The 26604-nt window shown below is 36.1% G+C and overlaps 1 protein-coding gene across 1 annotated transcript in view; it reads left to right on the plus strand.

The window, feature by feature from the left end:
- Nucleotides 1–9183: 9183 nt before the first annotated feature.
- LOC139980896 (uncharacterized) overlaps nucleotides 9184–26604 on the plus strand; it is a 28562-nt gene continuing 11141 nt past the window's right edge. Inside the window, exon 1 of the mRNA XM_071992903.1 lies at nucleotides 9184–9338. The gene's annotated coding sequence lies outside the window, so the exon portion shown is untranslated. The remainder of the gene's footprint in view (nucleotides 9339–26604) is intronic.

Consider the following 26604-nt stretch of genomic DNA (forward strand, 5'->3'; position numbering starts at 1 on the left):
TAAATAAAGAAAGTAAACCTGTTTGGAGTCTTTCCTAAATAGTTTAAATCTACCTGAAAGCAAAGTCTGACAACTCAGTGCAGACGCTAGAGCAATCAGCGTTACTGCCCTGCAGGTAGTGTCTTATACTGGTGGAAGGTTATAGAGGAGTGAGGCAATGGAGGGGAAAAGTTTGGCAACTTTTGAATCAATATATAACTATTGCATACTTGAATTCGGATTAATATCAGGTATTTTAAGCATATACTCGCTAAACACTTGACATATAGATAAGGATATTATAAAAGTATAACTACACAAGAGGTGTGTAGCCGTCTATAGTTTTTAGAGGCGTATAGGAAGTTATGTATGGCAATTGCAAAAGCCAATAAATCAAGCCATTTCATCGGTTGTAACGTTAAAATTGGTTATTTACGTATACATGCAATATACTGTACGTTATTATACAACACCTAATTGTATTCTGGTCATTTGATTGGTCAATTGTTCGTTGATTGCATACAAAATCCGCTCTATTCCACTCTATGAAATAGAACCATGGGTTATACTTTTTTGGTAGCACTTTTTTCAATGGTAAGAGAGCAGAGAAACCTATCTTTTCAAAACAGTCTGTTGCATCAGCTAGTGCATTTTACCCATCTTAATATAAAATGTTGTATAAAACAAATAATGCATAGTTTCCAATCGTGCAATAGTGCAAATATTTCATTCGTTGCAAGATGTAATTTGTTCCATTCAACTCGGCTGCGCCTCGTTGAATGGAACATTCCATTTTTCAACGAATGAAATATTTGCACTATTGCACTCATAACCATTCATTATTTGTATAATATTCAGCAAGTACATTCAGGCAAAGTTCAAACGGTGGCGTAATATCATTTTACATCATATACCGTGGACTATTACCCATTCATTTTTGAATACGAAAGCGTCTTGTTTGTGTTATATTTTATGCATTGACTTTGAAATTTGAATTAACAAATGGTTAGAATAACATACATTAATGTTAAAATGGGAATAGGTAGCATATATTATTACTCCAATGATCGCATGAATAATGACAATTCTACACCTACCACCCCTTGGCTGTCTGGTAAATATAAGAAAACATATCATGATATTCGCACCGCAGCCGGGGTAATATCATGACCATGCAGGGGCAGATCCAGGGGGTCGGGGTTTACACCACCCTTTTCATCCCGACACAAAAAACAGTGAAAGTAGTGATTAGAAATATCTAGTGTGTTTACTTGTTACCTACATATGCCTTGGAGTGTGCCATTTCATCTACAAAGCTTTCATTGTTTTTCTGTGGGAGGACCGCCCCAGACCTTCATAGGGTTCTGCTTCTGCGACCTCAGTGCCACACCCATATCCACGATACGCCATTGCAAGAGGTCTAGTGAATGTAAATATTACTTAAAGAAACGTCGACCAGGTACATATTCACCCACAGAGTAAGCGGCAGAGTTGGTGGGCTTTACATAAATGACATTTAACATTACGAGGTATGTGTTTCATCACCGTGCTCTTTTGATTCTCACAAACATACCAAGCATTCAGGTGAATATAATAAATTTTGCTGCTTGCTTCTTCAAATCAAAGTTGCATATTCCACTGCCTGCCCCCCCCCCCCTTGGTCGAACTCTCTTCCGCCGTCTCTGGGAATTCTTTAGGATATATCGATAACGTGTACGTAATTTTCCTCTACTGGCAGTGTACATGGTATTTCAATAAATAATAATAATTAAAGGGGTGATACCGCTTGCAAATAATTATTCAACTACTGAAAACGTGCGGGTTGTTGAGTTGTTTCTGAATGTCAATGGTTGTGCTGGTCTCGACTTGTATAAGCACAACTCTATGAAAGCTTCAATGTGTGTTTGCCAGATTTGAACTTCTACCTTTCCAGCTTACTGCCCTTAAAGCTCAGTAAAAATGACACCGTTGTATGCAATTTATATAATATTCAATATATTTATTGATTTATCTGTCGTTAAATATTTTGAGCTGAATAAAATTCGCCAGATATTTTAACGAGTCCGTAGATTCTACAAACTTCAATAAAAAATTGCAAGCCCTGCCCAACAGATCATGCGCCAATCACATCTCTCTGTTTTGTTTACGACCGTTAGGCGTATCTTACTTCACTTTCGTGGCTAGCATGTATTATATCTCTTGAATAGTATCTCTTTTTCGGTAATACCGATGCAGCTTGCGAAATAGTGTCATTGCCTTCCATTGCAATGAATAAACAGGTATTTTCAGATGATTCCTCCGTGGAATTGGGTAAAAAGGTGAACGATAGGAGTATATATATACAGGTTACATTAGTGTAATGAGCATGCTGATATGGGCGGTCGCAGTTATTTTTCGATAAATCGTTCGCGCTCTAAAGGGCAACAGAAAATAAATTTCTTTCTCTCAATTGCGACAGCTTTTCTCCATTAACCCACCTGTCCAGAGTGCATTTAGAATAAGACACATTGAATCTACTTCGGAAATTTGTTATCAGAAATTCATCAGCAAACACATATACTTTAACTCCAGGGGAATAATTTGTTATCACCTCGTCTGTTCAATCAAATACATTTATACTTATAATGTAAACAATAAAGTATTTACAGTCTTCGTGTGTTTACTTTGCAAACACTCGATACACACAGCTGGTAAGCAGTAATAACCCGCTTCAGAGTTTTTACTGCACATGTGTGATCTCTTCAGGTCAAAGGTCAAAGGGGTATATTGGCTAGTAGTCTACATACGGTATAATAGGAGGTGGTGAATATTTAGCATCATATATTACACTTCCAATAGCAGAACCACTTCCTGGCCCTGTCCAACCCGCCTGCCCCCTCATCCTCCTCTGTCATGCCAGGAGAACGCTAGGAGCCCAAATATTTCATCACATATAGGCAAACAGTTGGATGTAACTTGGTTACCCCTGTAAAGACTGGATCGTGCTAATCAATCTGTAATAACTTTTAGGAATACATTAAGAAATGGGGATATGTGTAATCTCTACAAATCCAGTTGTTGTGATTACACATATCCTCAGTTCTTACTGTAATCCTAAAAGTACATGCTACAGATATACCAGCGCGATCAGTACGATTCAATTTAATTTTTGTAAAAACGCAAATAGACTACTCGAAATTGTGGTACAGAATGTATAGAGGTGGTTTTGATGCTGAGGTAATATTTCGTCTCATGTCCCACTTCCCTTGGCAAAGTGCCCACTCCCCACGGCATATATACCGTATGCGCAATTGGTCATAACACTGTCATTACACAAGTATGTGGTCATACAATGTATAACAAGAACGAATGGAGTAGTACCAATATACCCATTACGATCTTTGGCTGAGTCGCCCCTTAATGGTCAATGTATTTTGTTGGTCTCGACTTGAAGACGCACCTATTAATCGCATAGAAATATGTTAGGATTTCTAGCGAAGGATATTACTTTTTGAAACGATTAGCTATGTTAGCAGGCTAAACTTTGAGGCTTATATACTGATAACCGATTGGTTTGGTATTACAAGAATTATTAATGACCTATATACAAACTCCACATACCAGTGGCGTAGGAAGGTACTTTTGAGTGGGGGGCTGAAGACTGATGGCCGGCCTGGGGGAGGGGTCTAAGGGGAGGGGGTGTCCCCCACCCCTTTGGATTTTTTTTGCATTTCCAGGTGGCCTCAGATGCAATTTGGTGCAATATAGCACACTTCAACCCACCCACTCCATTTTGTATATAAATTTGCATTTTCACCTGGCCTTAGATGCAATTTGGTGCTCCGAATGAGATTTTTTTCTCAGTTGGAAATGAAAAAGGGGTTTTATGACTTGCGAAGTGGGGGGGGGGGCGGAATGATACTTCGCCCCTCCATATTTTTCACTGGGGGGCTAGCGCCCCCCCAGCCCCCCGGTTCCTACGCCCTTGCCACATACTCTTGTTAATGGGGTTAAGTTAAACCAATGGTTGAAAGGTTCAACTGTACCATCGATTTGCATTTTCAACTTACTGATAAATTAAAAAATATGAATCGAACTTAATTTCGGTGGATTCAGTGATTCAAACGCCTACATTGTGCGCTTTGTGATTCATTCACCATGTCGCAGGTTAAATGATGTAGTCAGTATAAAAAATTCTGGTGTACGTGACACTCAGTTACAAAGTGAAACTAAATTGCATGGTATTTAACTGCAAAGTTTACCAGACTTCGTTTTATCAGCAGATATATAAGTAAACTCTTAAAATGCAAACACGGGCTTATAATCAATTTCATCTTGTGTTTGCTTTGTCAGAGCAGAGAAATAGAAGTTTCAAGTTCAACAAATGTCGCATGGTAACTACTATAACAGTCATTGGACGTCTATAACTGGTACTGTTACTCCGCCTGGAAAAACATAGTCCTAAGACCGAATTTCTAGGCTTTATAGGGTAATGCATCTCCACCCGAGAAGAGTAAGAGACTTAGCCCCCCCCCCCCCAGCACAGTCAGTTATAAAATATCCCTCATCCATGCTCATCTACTATAACATATATGCTCATTTGTCATCTAATGTAAATTTCGGCATTGTTTCTTCTTGCCAAATGTCAATCAAAGTCTAATACAATGTTTCGTATACGGTTGTAAATTTATTAAAAAAAATGAAAAGTTCGAAATTGTTGATAACAATGTTAAATAGCATTGGCATTAATAACAAAAAAATGTTGTATAATTATTTCATATTTATCATATGAATAACTTGAAAAGGTTTCATTGTGTTTCACGGTTTAGCTATTCATCTTGAAATAATGATAATTCGAGAGGTTGATAAGAAGTGGACGATTATATTTCGGTCATGCAGGTTTATTACATGCTTGGCAATCATGCTGGATGTCTCGTACATCCCAAACCCCGGGTGTACAATAATTATAGAACTACTACTTGTTACACATGGTACTCAGCTGATGAAAGTCATATCATACGCTCTATGGCCGCCGCGAAACTACAGGAGACAGAACTATCAGATTCGATCTTGCAGAATAAAGGAAACTGCAACAGATACGCTGATCTGGCGTATACGACTCGCGGCAGTCCCTATACCTGCATGGTATACTGCTGAATTCCTTCATTTTCAGTCTCAATTTGGTATTTGGTTAAAAAACCGATACAAATTGTTTTCGTCTGCTCCTCGTTTATACTCAACTTTACTCGGAATCAATTGTATACTAAAAACGATAAAATTAACAACGAAGTTAGTCTAAGCTTTCAGATTGCAAACACTTCCTCTCAGGATTTGCTAGTTAAATTAAAAGGATCCGATTCATGACTCAAGTTGTATGAAATCGAATGACTTGGAACAGTAGAAAATAACATTTCATGATAGTCATTCCTCAAGGTGCCACCTGACACCAAGATATGTGGGAAGCAGCAAAACGTACCATCTTTAAATTTTCTCACAAACTTTGTGGCACAGTTTTGTATTCTTTTGCCTATCAAAAAGGATGCTGGAGAAAACTAAGTTTAGTTTTATACTTTGAAGATGTTCAAACGGTCTGATAAATTGGTTACAAATGCCTTAAAATATCACATTGAAAGCAGTCAAAGTATTGTATTTTTTATATTGCACCGGTGTTCACAGTTTTCATGATATTATTGATGAAGTACATTTGTTATAAATAGAAGAAACGCGTGGTTTACTATATTTGGCATGGGGGTTAATGATCAAAAATCTCAATCGATTCAAATGTTATTGTCTATTTATGATGAATTATTACCTGTACGAGTCTGAATAATTCCTGTAAGCGTCATGACAAGCTTGCGAAAAACATTCAGAAACTTGTTAGTAACTGACTATTGTATGCTCAAATTCGGATTAACACTGTTGACCTTCCAGGCCTTATACTTTAGTCTCAGAGTTTCATTTGGTTTGGCTTACGTGATAACATAACATTGATGGCATAGGAAGGGTCTGATACGTAGGCTATCGTATTTTGAATGTTCTCTCTCACCTCAATAATTACTTTACATATAGATAGTTTATATATATAAGTATATTTGCAGCAATATCCCCACGACAGTCTTGAATACTCGTTGCCACTCAAACAACTGCTTAAAATCATTATTTGCATGTTAGTTATATATACACAGAACTTCCTTAGTTACCCCTTCAGCTCAGGTTGAACCTTCTTCACTCGCCTCTGGGAAAATCATGAAAAACGTGTCACTACTCAGTCGTGTGATCTTTCAATGAATTAACAATAACAAACGGGGTGATACAACTTGCAGTTATAATACATCTTATACAGAACGGGGTCATTTGCCGAGAACAATTTCTGAATAGTCGGTGGTCTTCACCTGTATAAATCTAAGGAAATAATTTGTCATTATTTCTATTGCGATTAACGATAAACTATTGCCAATTTCATCAATCTAAACTTTGAGTCAGAACTGATGCTCCTTTAATGGCCTATATTGTAACCCCACCGATTTCCACGTTGGCCTACTCTTACCAGGTAGCTGCTACTCTAACGTTAGAGTAGCAGCTCCCTGCTCTTACTAAGCATGTTAATTTAAACTAATGGTAGAAATGTTCAGCTGTGGGTCTACCATCGCTTTGTAACTTTTCTATTTCATCTAACACAGTGATACATCGAAAATGTATCGAAATTGATGTCGGTGAATAACGTGATGTGATAATGCACAAGTTGGGAATCCCCGACGGCCTATATAGTCTTCAAGGATAATCATTGAGAGAAATATTGATGTAGGCATGACAAACAGAATAACAAACTATGCTGAATGCTATCTGTTGTAAAGTTTATCACCTGCTTTTGTTTGAACAGCCTTAACTTGTGCAAACACGGAATAGCTTGATGCGAAGGCTGTTTCAAATGGAAACTTCAAAACAAGTCTAAAGGTTGAGAAATTAATCATGTTACCTTAAGGTACAGTCATGTTACGTCTAACTTTAAAGGTACAGTCACATTAAAATTAATCCGCCTGGTTAAAGAACATGAACGGTTTCTAGGAAAATCAGTTTATGAGACCAAAATTCCTAAGATAATGAACCTCCACACGAAAGAGTGGGAGACTAATTGCATTGACCCAACCCCACCCGTTAAGAAAATAAGAAAGGCACACGTCCTTCACCCCGTCCCTCGAATCGAAGCCCTGAAAAATGATAAGTTGACAAAGAACCTTTGGAAATAACTAACTATGGCCTGCTCAAATTCGCATTAATACTGATGACGTTTCAGGCCTTTTACTAGGTAACAAAAACATAATTTCACAAGAGTTGTGTAGCCGTCCATTCTGCAGACTGAAAAAGCTTTTTAAGCAATTGTAAATGCCTACAAATCAAGCTCTGCTTGTTAGCCACATTGTGTAATGTTGGATTTCTTTTTATATACTGGCAATATATTTTACATTTCAGCGATTACATTCACGGAAGTAAATCAAATACCCTTCTTATACCCTTCTGAGTCATAGGCCTATGCTATAGATCTATAAATACCGTAAGTACTCTATTTCGTTTTCGTTTTGCTCAATATTACATTGATCGTGATAAATTCTAAACTTGCTTTTTGCATGGTGTAATTAATGGCAATCAGGTAATGCCGTCTAAAGAGGAAATTTGCACAAAGAAATAGAAACATACGGATATTTCATATGGTCTCGCCCCACTAAAGAGAAGTGCCCCTCTTTTTTTAGTGAAAGAGATCGGCTTTTCTGACTTTGTGATGCAAAAGTGTCCATTAGTTATTTATCGCCCTTGTTTTGAAAACTTAAACCAAAAGGTACCGTTTGTTGAAACATGCAAATACTGGGTTTTATAGAACAGAATGCACAGGGACATTGTATTTTGTCAAGGCGATCTGAATTGGCTTTGCGGTTTGTTCCCTCAAATCAAAGTCGCACATCCCACTGCCTTTCGAAATGTGTCGCCCCCCCCCCCACCGGTCGCAATTGAGAAAACTTTCGGTTATATGAATAACGTGTACGCAAATTGGCCACTGCCAGTACTGTAATCTTTCAATGAATAACAATCACGAACGGACTGATACCTATTTCAGTGATTATACAATTTAGAAAACTAGTCCTTAGTCTGTTTACCTAGGAAAGAAGTCGAGATTTGCACGCCGTTCCACATAATGGTTTAATATACTAAAATAAGACTAACTATTCGCCCCAAGATTAGCAAGGTCAAAATAAAGAGAAAGCGGTACCAAAGAGCTTACACGTAGTAAATAAAGAGGTTAGTAACCTGCAACTGTAGAATATGCAGCCCCGCATTATTATCATTCTCTTGATGGCACCTTTAAGCTTCCGTTATATTATCAACACTTTCCAGAGTCCACATAGCAACAGCTAGGGCAGCTCTATTTCTATATAGGGGGAAACGCCACTACTTCGACTTTCCGATCAACTTTCGTTATTCCTGACAAGGTGCAGCAGAGTAAGTGTAAATAATAGAATATAAAAAACATTTGCATCTCACATAAACTTTAGATCATGAAAAATGGCTTTATGAGATATTTCAGTATCTAAAACGTAGAAAAAAGAGTTCATGGTAGTATTTTAAAAAAATAAGATAAAACGTGCCAAACCTATAGAAATGTGAAAGAAAGTACTAATAAGTACGTCATAACGTCTAAGCGGCGATAATTATTTTCCGACTGTTTTTAACGATGTGGTGTAATATATATTCCTTGGAATACGGTACATAAGTAAACTTTTGTGTTACCAATTTAGTCTGACCGTAAGTATAAATTAATCCAGTTGTTGTAGGCAAATCTCATGAAATAATGTTCTTTATTGGGAGGGGATGAGGGGAGGGGGCTGTCATTGGACCTTGTTGATAAGTCGTTCATGTGATGCCTTGTCCAAGTTTTCCAATTTCAACTCAACTGGATGTAAATTGCAATGGGTGGAGCGACACGACTTTTTTTGTTTACAGCTGACTTGAAATTAAACACTTGTGTTTTAGTTATAAATCTTGATCTAGGGAGGAATTCTATATTCAAACTCCATGCATTAAAGTTCCACTGTAGGGAAACATGGAAACATAGGTCATTCATAGTTTAGTTCCCTTATGGCTAATGGAAGATGCTAGATGGATCCGTGCCCAAAATATAGGTAAGTTAATATGCACAGTGTTAATATATAACCATGACATTCACAGTGTAGGGATTGGCAAAGCTTTTACTAAATATAGCTTCAGGATTCATACTTTTGATCCGTTTCAATTGTTCCGTTCAAACTGTTTCGAGAAATATAGGGAGCTTACTTGCAGTTGCTTAAAGAAGCTTAGTAGAAGATCTACAAAAAGTCGACTTTTAAGCTGTAAGTATTAAATGTACATGGGTGGCCTATATCCATGTGGAATTTATGTTTGAGTCATTAAACGCCTTAATGGAGGTAGCAGCCACTAAGAGCAGACACTAACAGCAGCCACTAAGAAAAAAGGACAGTAAGACATGACACACAGTACTACCACTGCGGTCGTGTGTGTTTGTTATAACTGATGCTGCAGTCGAGTGTGTTGTTCAATTAGTGCATAAATAAGAAAGGTTTTTTTTTTCCAAAATCGACTAATTTAAGTTATGGAGCCTACTTGGATGTCCAGTTAGCACGACATTAAAGTAGAAAGGTTCCTCTTTCACGTGGTATACCTCTACCATCGGTAACAAAAATGATTTCTTGACCAAAAGTGGCCTCAAAGTTTTAACCCCGATACGGACATCTCTAAACGCGCTGTGTACGTAATGTGTAATGATCAGAAAACTGTTTAATTTTTATTTTTTTCAAAATCGATTAACTTTAGTTATGGAGCCTACTGGCTTGTCCGGTTAGCACCACATTAAAGTAGAAAGGTTCCTCTTTCACGTGGTATACCTCTACTATCGGTAACAAAAATGATTTCTTGGCCAAAAGCGGCCTTAAAGTTTTAACACCGATACGGACATCTCTAAACGCGCTGTACGTTATACGTAATGTGTAATGATCAGAAAACTGTTTAATTTTTATTCCTTTTTTTTTCAAGATCGATTAACTTTAGTTATAGAGCCTACTGGCATGTCCGGTAAGCACCACATTAAAGTAGAAAGGTTCTTCTTTCAAATGGTATATCTCTTTTATCGGTAACAAAAATGATTTCTTTACCAAAAAGCCTCAATGTTTTAACACCGATACGGACATCTCTAAACGCGCTGTATAAACGTAATATATAATGATCAGAAAACTGTTTAATTTTGTTTTGAAAATCGATTTACTTTAGTTATGGAGCCTTCTGGCATGTCCGGTTAGCACCACATTAAAGTAGAAAGGTTCCTCTTTCACGTGGTTTACCTCTTCTATCGGTAACAGAAATGATCTCTTTACCAAAAGTGGCTTTAAAGTTTTAACACCGATACGGACATCTCTAAACGCGCTGTATATACGTAATGTGTAATGATCCAAAAAATGTGTTTTTTTTTTTCAAAATCGATTAACTTTAGTTATGGAGCCTACTGGCTTGTCCGGTTAGCACCACATTAAAGCAGGAAGGTTCCTCTTCCACGTGATATACCTCTACCATCGGTAACAAAAATGATTTCTTGACCAAAAGTGGCGTCAAAGTTTTAACCCCGATACGGACATCTCTAAAAGCGCTGTGTACGTAATGTGTAATGATCAGAAAACTGTTTATTTTTTTTTTGTTTTCAAAATCGATTAACTTTAGTTATGGAGCCTACTGGCTTGTCCGGTTAGCACCACATTAAAGTAGAAAGGTTCCTCTTTCACGTGGTATACCTCTACTATCGGTAACAAAAATGATTTCGTGACCAAAAGTGGCTTTAAAGTTTTAACCCCGATACGGACATCTCTAAACGCGCTGTAAATACGTAATGTGTAATGATCAGAAAACTGTTTAATTTTTATTTTTTTCAAAATCGATTCACTTTAGTTATGGAGCCTACTAGCATGTCCGGTAAGCACCACATTAAAGTAGAAAGGTTCTTCTTTCAAATGGTATATCTCTTTTATCGGTAACAAAAATGATTTCTTTACCAAAAGTGGCCTCAAAGTTTTAACACCGATACGGACATCTCTAAACGCGCTATATGAACGTAATATATAATGATCAGAAAACTGTTTAATTTTTTTTTTCAAAATCGATTAACTTTAGTTATGGAGCCTACTAGCATATCCGGTAAGCACCACATTAAAGTAGAAAGGTTCCTCTTTCAAATGGTATATCTCTTTTATCGGTAACAAAAATGATTTCTTTACCAAAAGTGGCTTTAAAGTTTTAACCCCGATACGGACATCTCTAAACGCGCTGTATATACGTAATGTGTAATGATCAGAAAACTGTTTATTTTTTTTTTCTTCAAAATCGATTAACTTTAGTTATGGAACCTACTGGCATGTCCGGTTAGCACCACATTAAAGTAGAAAGGTTTCTCTTTCACCTAATATACCTCTACTATCGGTAACAAAAATGATTTCTTTACCAAAAGTGGCCTTAAAATTTTAACACCGATACGGACATCTATAAACGTGCTGTATATACGTAATGTGTAATGATCAGAAAAATGTTTATTTTTTTTTTCTTCAAAATCGATTAACTTTAGTTATGGAACCTACTGGCATGTCCGGTTAGCACCACATTAAAGTAGAAAGGTTTTTCTTTCACCTAATATACCTCTTTGATCGGTAACAAAAATGATTTTCGGCCAAAAGTGGCCTTAAAGTGTTAACACCGATACGGACATCTCTAAACGCGCTGTACGTTATACGTAATGTGTAATGATCAGAAAACTGTTTATTTTTTTTTCTTCAAAATCGATTAACTTTAGTTATGGAACCTACTGGCATGTCCGGTTAGCACCAAATTAAAGTAGAAAGGTTTCTCTTTCACCTAAGATACCTCTTCTATCGGTAACAAAAATGATTTCTTGGCCAAAAGCGGCCTTAAAGTTTTAACACCGATACGGACATCTCTAAACGCGCTGTACGTTATACGTAATGTGTAATGATCAGAAAACTGTTTAATTTTTATTCCTTTTTTTTCAAAATCGATTAACTTTAGTTATGGAGCCTACTGGCATGTCCGGTAAGCACCACATTAAAGTAGAAAGGTTCTTCTTTCAAATGGTATATCTCTTTTATCGGTAACAAAAATGATTTCTTTACCAAAAGTGGCCTCAAAATTTTAACACCGATACGGACATCTCTAAACGCGCTGTATAAACGTAATATATAATGATCAGAAAACTGTTTAATTTTTTTTTCAAAATCGATTAACTTTAGTTATGGAGCCTTCTGGCATGTCCGGTTAGCACCACATTAAAGTAGAAAGGTTCCTCTTTCACGTGGTATACCTCTACTATCGGTAACAAAAATGATTTCTTTACCAAAAGTGGCTTTAAAGTTTTAACCCCGATACGGACATCTCTAAACGCGCTGTATATACGTAATGTGTAATGATCAGAAAACTGTTTATTTTTTTTTCTTCAAAATCGATTAACTTTAGTTATGGAACATACTGGCATGTCCGGTTAACACCACATTAAAGTAGAAAGGTTTCTCTTTCACCTAATATACCTCTACTATCGGTAACAAAAATGATTTCTTGGCCAAAAGCGGCCTTAAAGTTTTAACACCGATACGGACATCTCTAAAAGCGCTGTGCGTTATACGTAATGTGTAATGATCAGAAAACTGTTTAATTTTTATTCCTTTTTTTTCAAGATCGATTAACTTTAGTTATGGAGCCTACTGGCATGTCCGGTAAGCACCACATTAAAGTAGAAAGGTTCTTCTTTCAAATGGTATATCTCTTTTATCCGTAACAAAAATGATTTCTTTACCAAAAGTGGCTTTAAAGTTTTAACACCGATACGGACATCTCTAAACGCGCTGTAAATACGTAATGTGTAATGATCAGAAAACTGTTCAATTTTTATTCATTTTTTTTTCAAGATCGATTAACTTTAGTTATGGAACATACTGGCATGTCCGGTTAGCACCACATTAAAGTATAAAAGTTCTTCTTTCACGTGGTATAGCTCTTCTATCGGTAACAAAAATGATTTCTTGACCAAAAGTGGCTTTAAAGTTTTAACACCGATACGGACATCTCTAAACGCGCTGTATATACGTAATGTGTAATGATCAGAAAACTGTTTTTTTTTTTTTTTTTCAAAATCGATTAACTTTAGTTATAGAGCCTACTGGCATGTCCGGTAAGCACCACATTAAAGTAGAAAGGTTCTTCTTTCAAATGGTATATCTCTTTTAACGGTAACAAAAATGATTTCTTTACCAAAAGTGGCTTTAAAGTTTTAACCCCGATACGGACATCTCTAAACGCGCTGTATATACGTAATGTGTAATGATCAGAAAAATGTTTATTTTTTTTTCTTCAAAATCGATTAACTTTAGTTATGGAACATACTGGCATGTCCGGTTAACACCACATTAAAGTAGAAAGGTTCCTCTTTCACCTAATATACCTCTTCTATCGGTAACAAAAATGATTTCTTGGCCAAAAGCGGCCTTAAAGTTTTAACACCGATACGGACATCTCTAAAAGCGCTGTACGTTATACGTAATGTGTAATGATCAGAAAACTGTTTAATTTTTATTCCTTTTTTTTTCAAGATCGATTAACTTTAGTTATGGAGCCTACTGGCATGTCCGGTAAGCACCACATTAAAGTAGAAAGGTTCTTCTTTCAAATGGTATATCTCTTTTATCGGTAACAAAAATGATTTCTTTACCAAAAGTGGCCTCAAAGTTTTAACACCGATACGGACATCTCTAAACGCGCTGTATAAACGTAATATATAATGATCAGGAAACTGTTTAATTTTTTTTTTCAAAATCGATTAACTTTAGTTATGGAGCCTTCTGGCATGTCCGGTTAGCACCACATTAAAGTAGAAAGGTTCCTCTTTCACGTGGTATACCTCTACCATCGGTAACAAAAATGATTTCGTGACCAAAAGTGGCTTTAAAGTTTTAACCCCTATACGGACATCTCTAAACGCGCTGTATATACGTAATGTGTAATGATCAGAAAACTGTTTATTTTTTTTTTCTTCAAAATCGATTAACTTTAGTTATGGAGCCTACTGGCATGTCCGGTTAGCACCAAATTAAAGTAGAAAGGTTTCTCTTTCACCTAAGATACCTCTTCTATCGGTAACAAAAATGATTTCTTGGCCAAAAGCGGCCTTAAAGTTTTAACACCGATACGGACATCTCTAAACGCGCTGTACGTTATACGTAATGTGTAATGATCAGAAAACTGTTTATTTTATTTTTTTCAAAATCGATTAACTTTAGTTATGGAGCCTTCTGGCATGTCCGGTTAGCACCACATTAAAGTAGAAAGGTTCCTCTTTCACGTGGTATACCTCTTCTATCGGTAACAAAAATGATTTCTTGGCCAAAAGCGGCTTTAAAGTTTTAACACCGATACGGACATCTCTAAACGCGCTGTATATACGTAATGTGTAATGATCAGAAAACTGTTTAATTTTTTCCCTTCAAAATCGATTAACTTTAGTTATGGAGCCTTCTGGCATGTCCGGTTAGCACCACATTAAAGTAGAAAGGTTCCTCTTTCACGTGGTATACCTCTTCTATCGGTAACAAAAATGATTTCTTGGCCAAAAGTGGCTTTAAAGTTTTAACATCGATACGGACATCTCTAAACGCGCTGTAAATACGTAATGTGTAATGATCAGAAAACTGTTCAATTTTTATTCATTTTTTTTTCAAGATCGATTAACTTTAGTTATGGAACATACTGGCATGTCCGGTTAGCACCACATTAAAGTAGAAAGGTTCCTCTTTCACGTGGTATACCTCTACTATCGGTAACAAAAATGATTTCGTGACCAAAAGTGGCCTCAAAGTTTTAACCCCGATACGGACATCTCTAAACGCGCTGTATATACGTAATGTGTAATGATCAGAAAACTGTTTAATTTTTTTTTCTTCAAAATCGATTAACTTTAGTTATAGAGCCTACTGGCATGTCCGGTAAGCACCACATTAAAGAAGAAAGGTTCTTCTTTCAAATGGTATATCTCTTTTATCGGTAACAAAAATGATTTCTTTACCAAAAGTGGCTTTAAAGTTTTAACACCGATACGGACATCTCTAAACGCGTTGTATATACGTAATGTGTAATGATCAGAAAACTGTTTATTTTTTTTTCTTCAAAATCGATTAACTTTAGTTATGGAGCCTACTGGCATGTCCGGTTAGCACCAACATAAAGTAGAAAGGTTTCTCTTTCACCTAAGATACCTCTTCTATCGGTAACAAAAATGATTTCTTGGCCAAAAGCGGCCCTAAAGTTTTAACACCGATACGGACATCTCTAAACGCGCTGTACGTTATACGTAATGTGTAATGATCAGAAAACTGTTTAATTTTTATTCCTTTTTTTTCAAGATCGATTAACTTTAGTTATGGAACATACTGGCATGTCCGGTAAGCACCACATTAAAGTAGAAAAGTTCTTCTTTCACGTGGTATAGCTCTTCTATCGTTAACAAAAATGATTTCTTGACCAAAAGTGGCCTTAAAGTTTTAACACCGATACGGACATCTCTAAACGCGCTGTATATACGTAATGTGTATAATGATCAGAAAACTGTTTAATTTTTTTTTTTCAAAATCGATTAACTTTAGTTATGGAGCCTACTGGCATGTCCGGTAAGCACCACATTAAAGTAGAAAGGTTCTTCTTTCAAATGGTATATCTCTTTTATCCGTAACAAAAATGATTTCTTTACCAAAAGTGGCTTTAAAGTTTTAACACCGATACGGACATCTCTAAACGCGCTGTAAATACGTAATGTGTAATGATCAGAAAACTGTTCAATTTTTATTCATTTTTTTTTCAAGATCGATTAACTTTAGTTATGGAACATACTGGCATGTCCGGTTAGCACCACATTAAAGTAGAAAAGTTCTTCTTTCACGTGGTATAGCTCTTCTATCGGTAACAAAAATGATTTCTTGACCAAAAGTGGCTTTAAAGTTTTAACACCGATACGGACATCTCTAAACGCGCTGTACGTTATACGTAATGTGTAATGATCAGAAAACTGTTTATTTTTTTTTTCTTCAAAATCGATTAACTTTAGTTATGGAGCCTTCTGGCATGTCCGGTAAGCACCACATTAAAGTAGAAAGGTTCTTCTTTCAAATGGTATATCTCTTTTATCGGTAACAAAAATGATTTCTTTACCAAAAGTGGCCTCAAAGTTTTAACACCGATACGGACATCTCTAAAAGCGCTGTACGTTATACGTAATGTGTAATGATCAGAAAACTGTTTAATTTTTATTCCTTTTTTTTCAAGATCGATTAACTTTAGTTATGGAGCCTACTGGCATGTCCGGTAAGCACCACATTAAAGTAGAAAGGTTCTTCTTTCAAATGGTATATCTCTTTTATCGGTAACAAAAATGATTTCTTTACCAAAAGTGGCCTCAAAGTTTTAACCCCGATACGGACATCTCTAAACGCGCTGTATATACGTAATGTGTAATGATCAGAAAACTGTTTAATTTTTTTTTCTTCAAAATCGATTAACTTTAGTTATAGAGCCTACTGGCATGTCCGGTAAGCACCACATTAAAGAAGAAAGGTTCTTCTTTCAAATGGTATATCTCTTTTATCGGTAACAAATATGATTTCTTTACCAAAAGTGGCTTTAAAGTTTTAACACCGATACGGACATCTCTAAACGCGCTGTATATACGTAATGTGTAATGATCAGAAAACTGTTTATTTTTTTTTCTTCAAAATCGATTAACTTTAGTTATGGAGCCTACTGGCATGTCCGGTTAGCACCAACATAAAGTAGAAAGGTTTCTCTTTCACCTAAGATACCTCTTCTATCGGTAACAAAAATGATTTCTTGGCCAAAAGCGGCCCTAAAGTTTTAACACCGATACGGACATCTCTAAACGCGCTGTACGTTATACGTAATGTGTAATGATCAGAAAACTGTTTAATTTTTATTCCTTTTTTTTCAAGATCGATTAACTTTAGTTATGGAACATACTGGCATGTCCGGTAAGCACCACATTAAAGTAGAAAAGTTCTTCTTTCACGTGGTATAGCTCTTCTATCGTTAACAAAAATGATTTCTTGACCAAAAGTGGCCTTAAAGTTTTAACACCGATACGGACATCTCTAAACGCGCTGTATATACGTAATGTGTATAATGATCAGAAAACTGTTTAATTTTTTTTTTTCAAAATCGATTAACTTTAGTTATGGAGCCTACTGGCATGTCCGGTAAGCACCACATTAAAGTAGAAAGGTTCTTCTTTCAAATGGTATATCTCTTTTATCCGTAACAAAAATGATTTCTTTACCAAAAGTGGCTTTAAAGTTTTAACACCGATACGGACATCTCTAAACGCGCTGTAAATACGTAATGTGTAATGATCAGAAAACTGTTCAATTTTTATTCATTTTTTTTTCAAGATCGATTAACTTTAGTTATGGAACATACTGGCATGTCCGGTTAGCACCACATTAAAGTAGAAAAGTTCTTCTTTCACGTGGTATAGCTCTTCTATCGGTAACAAAAATGATTTCTTGACCAAAAGTGGCTTTAAAGTTTTAACACCGATACGGACATCTCTAAACGCGCTGTACGTTATACGTAATGTGTAATGATCAGAAAACTGTTTATTTTTTTTTTCTTCAAAATCGATTAACTTTAGTTATGGAGCCTTCTGGCATGTCCGGTAAGCACCACATTAAAGTAGAAAGGTTCTTCTTTCAAATGGTATATCTCTTTTATCGGTAACAAAAATGATTTCTTTACCAAAAGTGGCCTCAAAGTTTTAACACCGATACGGACATCTCTAAAAGCGCTGTACGTTATACGTAATGTGTAATGATCAGAAAACTGTTTAATTTTTATTCCTTTTTTTTCAAGATCGATTAACTTTAGTTATGGAGCCTACTGGCATGTCCGGTAAGCACCACATTAAAGTAGAAAGGTTCTTCTTTCAAATGGTATATCTCTTTTATCGGTAACAAAAATGATTTCTTTACCAAAAGTGGCCTCAAAGTTTTAACACCGATACGGACATCTCTAAACGCGCTGTATAAACGTAATATATAATGATCAGGAAACTGTTTAATTTTTTTTTTCAAAATCGATTAACTTTAGTTATGGAGCCTTCTGGCATGTCCGGTTAGCACCACATTAAAGTAGAAAGGTTCCTCTTTCACGTGGTATACCTCTACCATCGGTAACAAAAATGATTTCTTGGCCAAAAGCGGCCTTAAAGTTTTAACACCGATACGGACATCTCTAAACGCGCTGTATATACGTAATGTGTAATGATCAGAAAACTGTTTATTTTTTCCCTTCAAAATCGATTAACTTTAGTTATGGAGCCTACTGGCATGTCCGGTTAGCACCACATTAAAGTAGAAAGGTTCCTCTTTCACGTGGTATACCTCTTCTATCGGTAACAAAAATGATTTCTTGGCCAAAAGTGGCTTTAAAGTTTTAACACCGATACGGACATCTCTAAACGCGCTGTATATACGTAATGTGTAATGATCAGAAAACTGTTCAATTTTTATTCATTTTTTTTTTCAAGATCGATTAACTTTAGTTATGGAACATACTGGCATGTCCGGTTAGCACCACATTAAAGTAGAAAAGTTCCTCTTTCACGTGGTATAGCTCTTCTATCGGTAACAAAAATGATTTCTTGACCAAAAGTGGCTTTAAAGTTTTAACACCGATACGGACATCTCTAAACGCGCTGTATATACGTAATGTGTAATGATCAGAAAACTGTTTAATTTTATTTTTTCTTCAAAATCGATTAACTTTAGTTATGGAGCCTACTGGCTTGTCCGGTTAGCACCTCATTAAAGCAGGAAGGTTCCTCTTCCACGTGATATACCTCTACCATCGGTAACAAAAATGATTTCGTGACCAAAAGTGGCTTTAAAGTTTTAACCCCGATACGGACATCTCTAAACGCGCTGTATATACGTAATGTGTAATGATCAGAAAACTGTTTTTTTTTTTTTTCTTCAAAATCGATTAACTTTAGTTATGGAGCCTACTGGCATGTCCGGTTAGCACCAAATTAAAGTAGAAAGGTTTCTCTTTCACCTAAGATACCTCTTCTATCGGTAACAAAAATGATTTCTTGGCCAAAAGCGGCCTTAAAGTTTTAACACCGATACGGACATCTCTAAACGCGCTGTGCGTTATACGTAATGTATAATGATCAGAAAACTGTTTATTTTATTTTTTTCAAAATCGATTAACTTTAGTTATGGAGCGGTCTGGCATGTCCGGTTAGCACCACATTAAAGTAGAAAGGTTCCTCTTTCACGTGGTATACCTCTTCTATCGGTAACAAAAATGATTTCTTGGCCAAAAGCGGCCTTAAAGTTTTAACACCGATACGGACATCTCTAAACGCGCTGTATATACGTAATGTGTAATGATCAGAAAACTGTTTATTTTTTTCCCTTCAAAATCGATTAACTTTAGTTATGGAAACTTCTGGCATGTCCGGTTAGCACCACATTAAAGTAGAAAGGTTCCTCTTTCACGTGGTATACCTCTTCTATCGGTAACAAAAATGATTTCTTGGCCAAAAGTGGCTTTAAAGTTTTAACACCGATACGGACATCTCTAAACGCGCTGTAAATACGTAATGTGTAATGATCAGAAAACTGTTCAATTTTTATTCATTTTTTTTTCAAGATCGATTAACTTTAGTTATGGAACATACTGGCATGTCCGGTTAGCACCACATTAAAGTAGAAAAGTTCCTCTTTCACGTGGTATAGCTCTTCCATCGGTAACAAAAATGATTTCTTTACCAAAAGTGGCTTTAAAGTTTTAACACCGATACGGACATCTCTAAACGCGCTGTATATACGTAATGTGTAATGATCAGAAAACTGTTTAATTTTATTTTTTCTTCAAAATCGATTAACTTTAGTTATGGAGCCTACTGGCATGTCCGGTAAGCACCACATTAAAGTAGAAAGGTTCTTCTTTCAAATGGTATATCTCCTTTATCGGTAACAAAAATGATTTCTTTACCAAAAGTGGCCTCAAAGTTTTAACACCGATACGGACATCTCTAAACGCGCTGTATAAACGTAATGTATAATGATCAGAAAACTGTTTAATTTTTTTTTCTTCAAAATCGATTAACTTTAGTTATGGAGCCTTCTGGCATGTCCGGTTAGCACCAAATTAAAGTAGAAAGGTTCCTCTTTCACGTGGTTTACCTCTTCTATCGGTAACAAACATGATCTCTTGACCAAAAGTGGCTTTAAAGTTTTAACACCGATACGGACATCTCTAAACGCGCTGTACGTTATGTGTAATGATCCAAAAAAATGTGTTTTTTTTTTACAAAATCGATTAACTTTAGTTATGGAGCCTACTGGCATGTCCGGTTAGCACCACATTAAAGTAGAAAAGTTCCTCTTTCACGTGGTATGCCTCTTCTATCGGTAACAAAAATGATTTCTTGACCAAAAGTGGCCTTAAAGTTTTAACACCGATACGGACATTTCTAAACGCACTGCACGTTATGTGTAATGATCCAAAAAATTGGTTTTTCTTCAAAATCGATTAACTTGTAATGGGCCTACTGGCATGTCCGGTTAGCACCACATTAAAGTAGAAAAGTTCTTCTTTCACGTAATATACCTCTTCTATCGGTAACAAAAATGATTTCTTGGCCAAAAGTGGCCTCAAAGTTTTAACACCGATACGGACATCTCTAAACGCGCTGTACGTTATGTGTAATGATCCAAAAAATGTTTTTTTTTTTACAAAATCGATTAACTTTAGTTATGGAGCCTACTGGCATGTCCGGTTAGCACCACATTAAAGTAGAAAGGTTTCTCATTCACGTGGTTTACCTCTACTATCGGTAACAGAAATGATTTCGTGACCAAAAGTGGCCCCAATGTTTTAACACCGATACGGACATCTCTAAACTCGCTGTACGTTATGTGTAATGATAAAAAAAAAATGTGTTTTTTTTTTCAAAATCGATTAACTTTAGTTATGGAGCCTACTGGCATGTCCAGTTAGCACCACATTAAAGTAGGAAGGTTCCTCTTTCACGTGATATACCTCTTTTATCGGTAACAAAAATGATTTCTTGATCAAAAGTGGTTTTAAAGTTTTAACACCGATACGGACATCTCTAAACGCGCTAGCGTTATGTGTAATGATCAGAAAAATGTGTTTTTTTTTCCAAAATCGATTAACTTTAGTTATGGAGCCTACTGGCATGTCCGGTTAGCACCACATTAAAGTAGAAAGGTTCCTCTTTCACGTGGTATACCTCTACTATCGGTAACAAAAATGATTTCTTGACCAAAAGTGGCCTTTAAGTTTTAACCCCAATACGGACATCTCGAAACGCGCTGTACGTTATCTGTAATGATCCAAAAAATGTGTTTTTTTTTTACAAAATCGATTAACTTTAGTTATGGAGCCTACCCGAATATCCGGGTAGCACCACATTAAAGTAGAAATGTTCCTCTTTCACGTGGTATACCTCTTTTATCGGTAACAAAAATGATTTCTTGACCAAAAGTGGCCTTTAAAGTTTTAACCCCGATACGGACATCTCGAAACGCGCTGTATATACGTAATGTGTAATGATGAGAAAACTGTTTAATTTTTATTTTGTTTATTAAAATCGATTAATTTTAGTATTGGAGCCTACCCGAATATCCGGGTAGCACCACATTAAAGTAGAAAGGTTCCTCTTTCACGTGGTATACCTCTTTTATCGGTAACAAAACTGATTTCTTGATTAGATTTATTTATGATTCAATTTTGTCCTTCTTGTCGGAACAAACTGAATATTTGTGCTCCATAGCTTCTCTTTGTAGCAAATCTAATTATTTGCTCCCCCTGTACCGAAATATCAGACTACATAGACAAATTATGTAATCAAACAAAATTGATAACTGTTCGTCGGACTGTATTTTCTTTCAAAAGAAGTTAGTCATTTACCTTTTTGCAGCATGACAAGTAAATCTTCACATCGTACCCTAAGACCACATATAACCAACATGAAGTCTGTGTGGAATACATTGTACATTTAACACACGATCGGATACTTTTGTTATCTAGATAGATTCATCTTGCATTCCTATGATCTTGAGGTTCTAAAGAATGACTGACGATATTAATCTCTCTTCTCATTACCTTTTTGTAAAAGTATAATTTGTAATATTATCACAACAATAAAACGTCTTATAAGTTACACAGACTCTCTATGAGACATGGCAAACCCTATATTCACACTTAGTTACATCCAGTAGCATATCTCCAATGGGGGTCGGTTGCCAAGGGCACTCACACCCCTCCAAACGACCCACACTATTGGAAATAATTATACTCCTTCCCTTTTTAATACACAAACACTTCATAATTTAGACAGTATACCACATCTCAAAAGAACAGCTCACAAGTTGGTCCTCATAAAGAGTGTAGTTGGTAAAACTCACCCCCCCCCCCCACACACACACACATGAAGCGATTTAGCCCCACCCACCACCCTCGCATAAACAAATTCTTAGCTACGCCACTGTTTAAGTCAGTCTTAACTCACGATTGACCCTTTCTAAAGTTAAGGGAAGCGTTTCTTGTTATATTGCATTAATAATTTTGAACAATACTCTCTAATAAACGTGCACATTTCTTTCACGGAAGTTAGCATACTGTTACATCAACATACAAAGGATGAAATCTTCCTCTCTCAATTCAACTCTTTGCAAGCGTATGCGAACAGCTAACCAAAAAACACACTCCATCATATCAAACATGCTACATAAACCATCATATATGGAACAATATACTTATTATCTGGTCCGTTTGCTGTGTTATTCGGGAAAATGATAATAAAACCAATTGCAATGGCAACCGCTTAATCTTCATTCCACAAGATACAACGTTACAGAAAATGTCCTAACAAAAATTAAGACATAATAAAAATGGTCAGACAAGGAAAATGACAATGTAACACAACTTTGGATGAAAATTAAATCATATATACAACTAGATACGCAAGAAATTGCAGTCTATGTAACATTTTACATCGGTACTGCTAGCAAAATAATCCACATGTAATATTTAAAGAATCACTCTATTCTCTTGTATTTCTTTATACATTTATCTTCCCAGGTTTGTTATGGAAGTTTGGTTACTTTTAAAATTAAATGCGTTATTGAAAAGTATGCATTTACTTGCGATACAGATATGAACTCCACAATTCCACCCATCTAGTTGAGTTGGATACTGAAAGCATTTATGCAGAAGAGTATATGATCTATCAAAATAATGTGGTCGTTTTAAACTCCTCGCAAAAAGGTGGCAGGCAATTGTGACCATGAAACGACCAAGTGCACGTGTTGTATTCACTGGCAAAGCACAACCCATAGGGTCTAATACATCGACATGTAAAGTAGATGACACTTTGTAAATGAATAATACCCAATGTTGTTCGTCTGCACAATATGGAGATAAAATGATGTCGTAATGCTGATATAAATTTTTGGTCAGCAGTCCGGTCGTAATACAAGCTCTAACGCAGTTATTCATCGTTAAATCTTCTTCAGACATTATGTTGGTGAATATCAGTGGGGAGAATAAGGGCTCTTGATTTGCAATTCTTTGATAAAAGTGTAAGGTATGAATTTAGATGATGATATATATTACAAGACAAACATGATGTAGGAGATAGCAGAAATTCTTCCCCTTGTTTCAATAAACTTTAATTTATAAGCTGCTTTACTGTAAGCACACTAAAGTTAATATAATCACCCGCTAATTCAATGCATGTTGTTAAATATTCACGCAAATTAAATTTCTCAATATAACAAGGATTTTTTTCATTGCGTTCGTAATACCAATTAATCGTTACTATAGTCACTACATTTCTACTAAAATTTTCATTAAATGAAACCTTTCGTGTCATCAAATCATAGCTTGCAACAAATATGATACGATATTGCACTCGTTGAAATGTTGTTTGTTTGTCCATCACATTTCCTGCCGGAGGCAGTGGCGGCGGAACCGGGGGGGGGGGGCTTGGGGGTTCAACCTCCCAATGAAAAAGTTGAGGGGGCAAATGCATGATAAGCCCCCCCCCCCCCAATATTTACCAAGGCTCCGAAACGTGCATCTGACAAATTTTCAATGCATACGTACAGCGCGTTTAGAGATGTCCGTATCAGGGTTAAAACTTTAAGGCCACTTTTGATCAAGAAATCATTTATGTAACCGATAAAAGGGGTATATTACGTGAAAGAAGCACCTTTCTACTTTAATGTGGTGCTAACCGGACAGCCTAGTAGGCTCCATAACTAAAGTGAATCGATTTTGAAGAAAAAAATTAAACAGTTTTCTGATCATTACACATAAAGTATATATACAGCGCGTTTAGAGAGGGGTCTGTATCGGGGTTAAAACTTTAAAGCCACTTTTGGTCACGAAATCATTTTTGTTACCGATAGTAGAGGTATACCACGTGAAAGAGGAACCTTTCTACTTTAATGTGGTGCTAACCGGACATCCCAGTAGGCTCCATAACTAAAATTAATCGAGTTTGAAAATAATAAAAAATTTAAACAGTTTTCTGATCATTACACATGCATAACGTATATACAGCGCGTTAAGAGATGTCCGTATCAGGGTTAAAACTTTAAGGCCACTTTTGGTCAAGAAATCATTTTTGCTACCGATAGTTAGAGGTATACCACGTGAAAGAGGAACCTTTCTACTTTAATGTGGTTCTAACCGAACATGCCAATAGGCTCCATAACTAAAGTTAATCGATTTTGAAGAAATAAATAAAAATGTAAACAGTTTTCTGATCATTACACGTTACGTATATACAGCGCGTTTAGAGATGTCCGTATCGGGGTTAAAACTTAAAGGCCACTTTTGGTCAAGAAATCATTTTGTTACCGATAATAGAGATATATTACGTGAAAGAGGAACCTTTCTACTTTAATGTGGTGCTAACCGAACAAGCCAGTAGGCTCCATAACTCAACTTAATCGATTTTGAAAAAGAAAAAAATTAATCAACATTTGAAAACTTTTAGACTGCTTTTGGTCACAAAAATCGGCTTTGTTACCCATAGTAGGTATAACACGTGAAAGAAGAAATTTTATTCCATGATGTGATGCTCACCGGACCTCCTAACTACGTCGATTACTCAAATTAATCGATTTTGAAATATCAATACGCTTGGATCATAACACATTACCGCGCGTTTCGAGCTAATTTTCCCATTTGCATCCCACTTCTGTTAGGACCGAACGGTGTTGAAGCCATCGAATTTCAATAAATCAAAGTGTTACTGTTTGACTGTTTTTTTTCATACCACGTGTAAAAGGAATAACTTAACATCGTCATTGTACCTCTCTTGACTGTTGCATATTCTCATCAATTAATTGTTTAGACATTTGAAAAAAAAATGGTATAAAAATTGCCCCAATTTACGCCTTTCTCCACAAGATTTGGTAGGATCACAAGTTTCAGTTCAATATGGATGCAGAAATCGTGCCCCATTAAATTCCAAAATTATATCACATGAAAGAGCAACATCTCATCTCTCTAATGGTGCAATTATTGGCATTTTACAGTATGCATAGCGTTAATTATTATCGCTTTAAAACAGGTACGAAAAAGTAGCAGTCTTGTTATTGTCCGTTAATTTAGGCTTCCCTTAGTGGCTGCTGGGGGGATCCACTTTTCCGCCACAGCGTACCCAGTGCTCGTCACAGTGTACAAACATCAGTGGCCAACGGCGTGTAACGTTGATGTATACACTATTGGCTGGTGTTAGTGGCTGCTCTTAGTGGCTGCTACGTTCAAACAGGTTCATTATACCGCCACGAATGCATCAGATTTAGCTGTTAACGAAACCGGCTATTTAAGAATAATTTATAGATATGATCAAGAACATTTTTTAATGTCTATATTTTCTTTCTTATTTTCTTTGCTAAGTTCAATATATATGGAATGTGTCGCTCATCTTACGTCAAAGGATGCGCTTTCAGACAAAATATAATTCTACATATTTGAGGAAAAAAGATCCAAATATTTTTGCCGATGCACAAAAAAAAACAATATTTTGCTAAATTATCGCAGCTTTCTGACTTAAAACCACGAATGTGCTTCAAATATACAACAGCTGGGGAGTACTAGTTGGATATGTATATCATACGTGTGTTGACATGAGTATTTTAACCCCATAAATATGCAAGTAGTTCGAGATGGTTAATATGATTTGACTTCTTATTTGCATTCCATACAGCATAGGCTCTTAGTCTGCTGTGTGTTTTCAGTAGCGTATCCCATGCATCCTATCATGGAAATATCAATATTAAGTACTTTATTCACATGACCGTGGCCTGGGACGCCGTATAACATTTTAACATTACCACTGAAGTTCAGATTTAACTTTTAATGAAAGTATTGCATTAGCATCAAAGTTTCATGAAGACTGCTTTTGTCTTTCTCAAGGGAGGGACTTATAGAATAAAGATC

This window comes from Apostichopus japonicus, chromosome 15 (genome assembly GCF_037975245.1).
Source record: "Apostichopus japonicus isolate 1M-3 chromosome 15, ASM3797524v1, whole genome shotgun sequence".
Taxonomy (NCBI): domain Eukaryota; kingdom Metazoa; phylum Echinodermata; class Holothuroidea; order Aspidochirotida; family Stichopodidae; genus Apostichopus; species Apostichopus japonicus.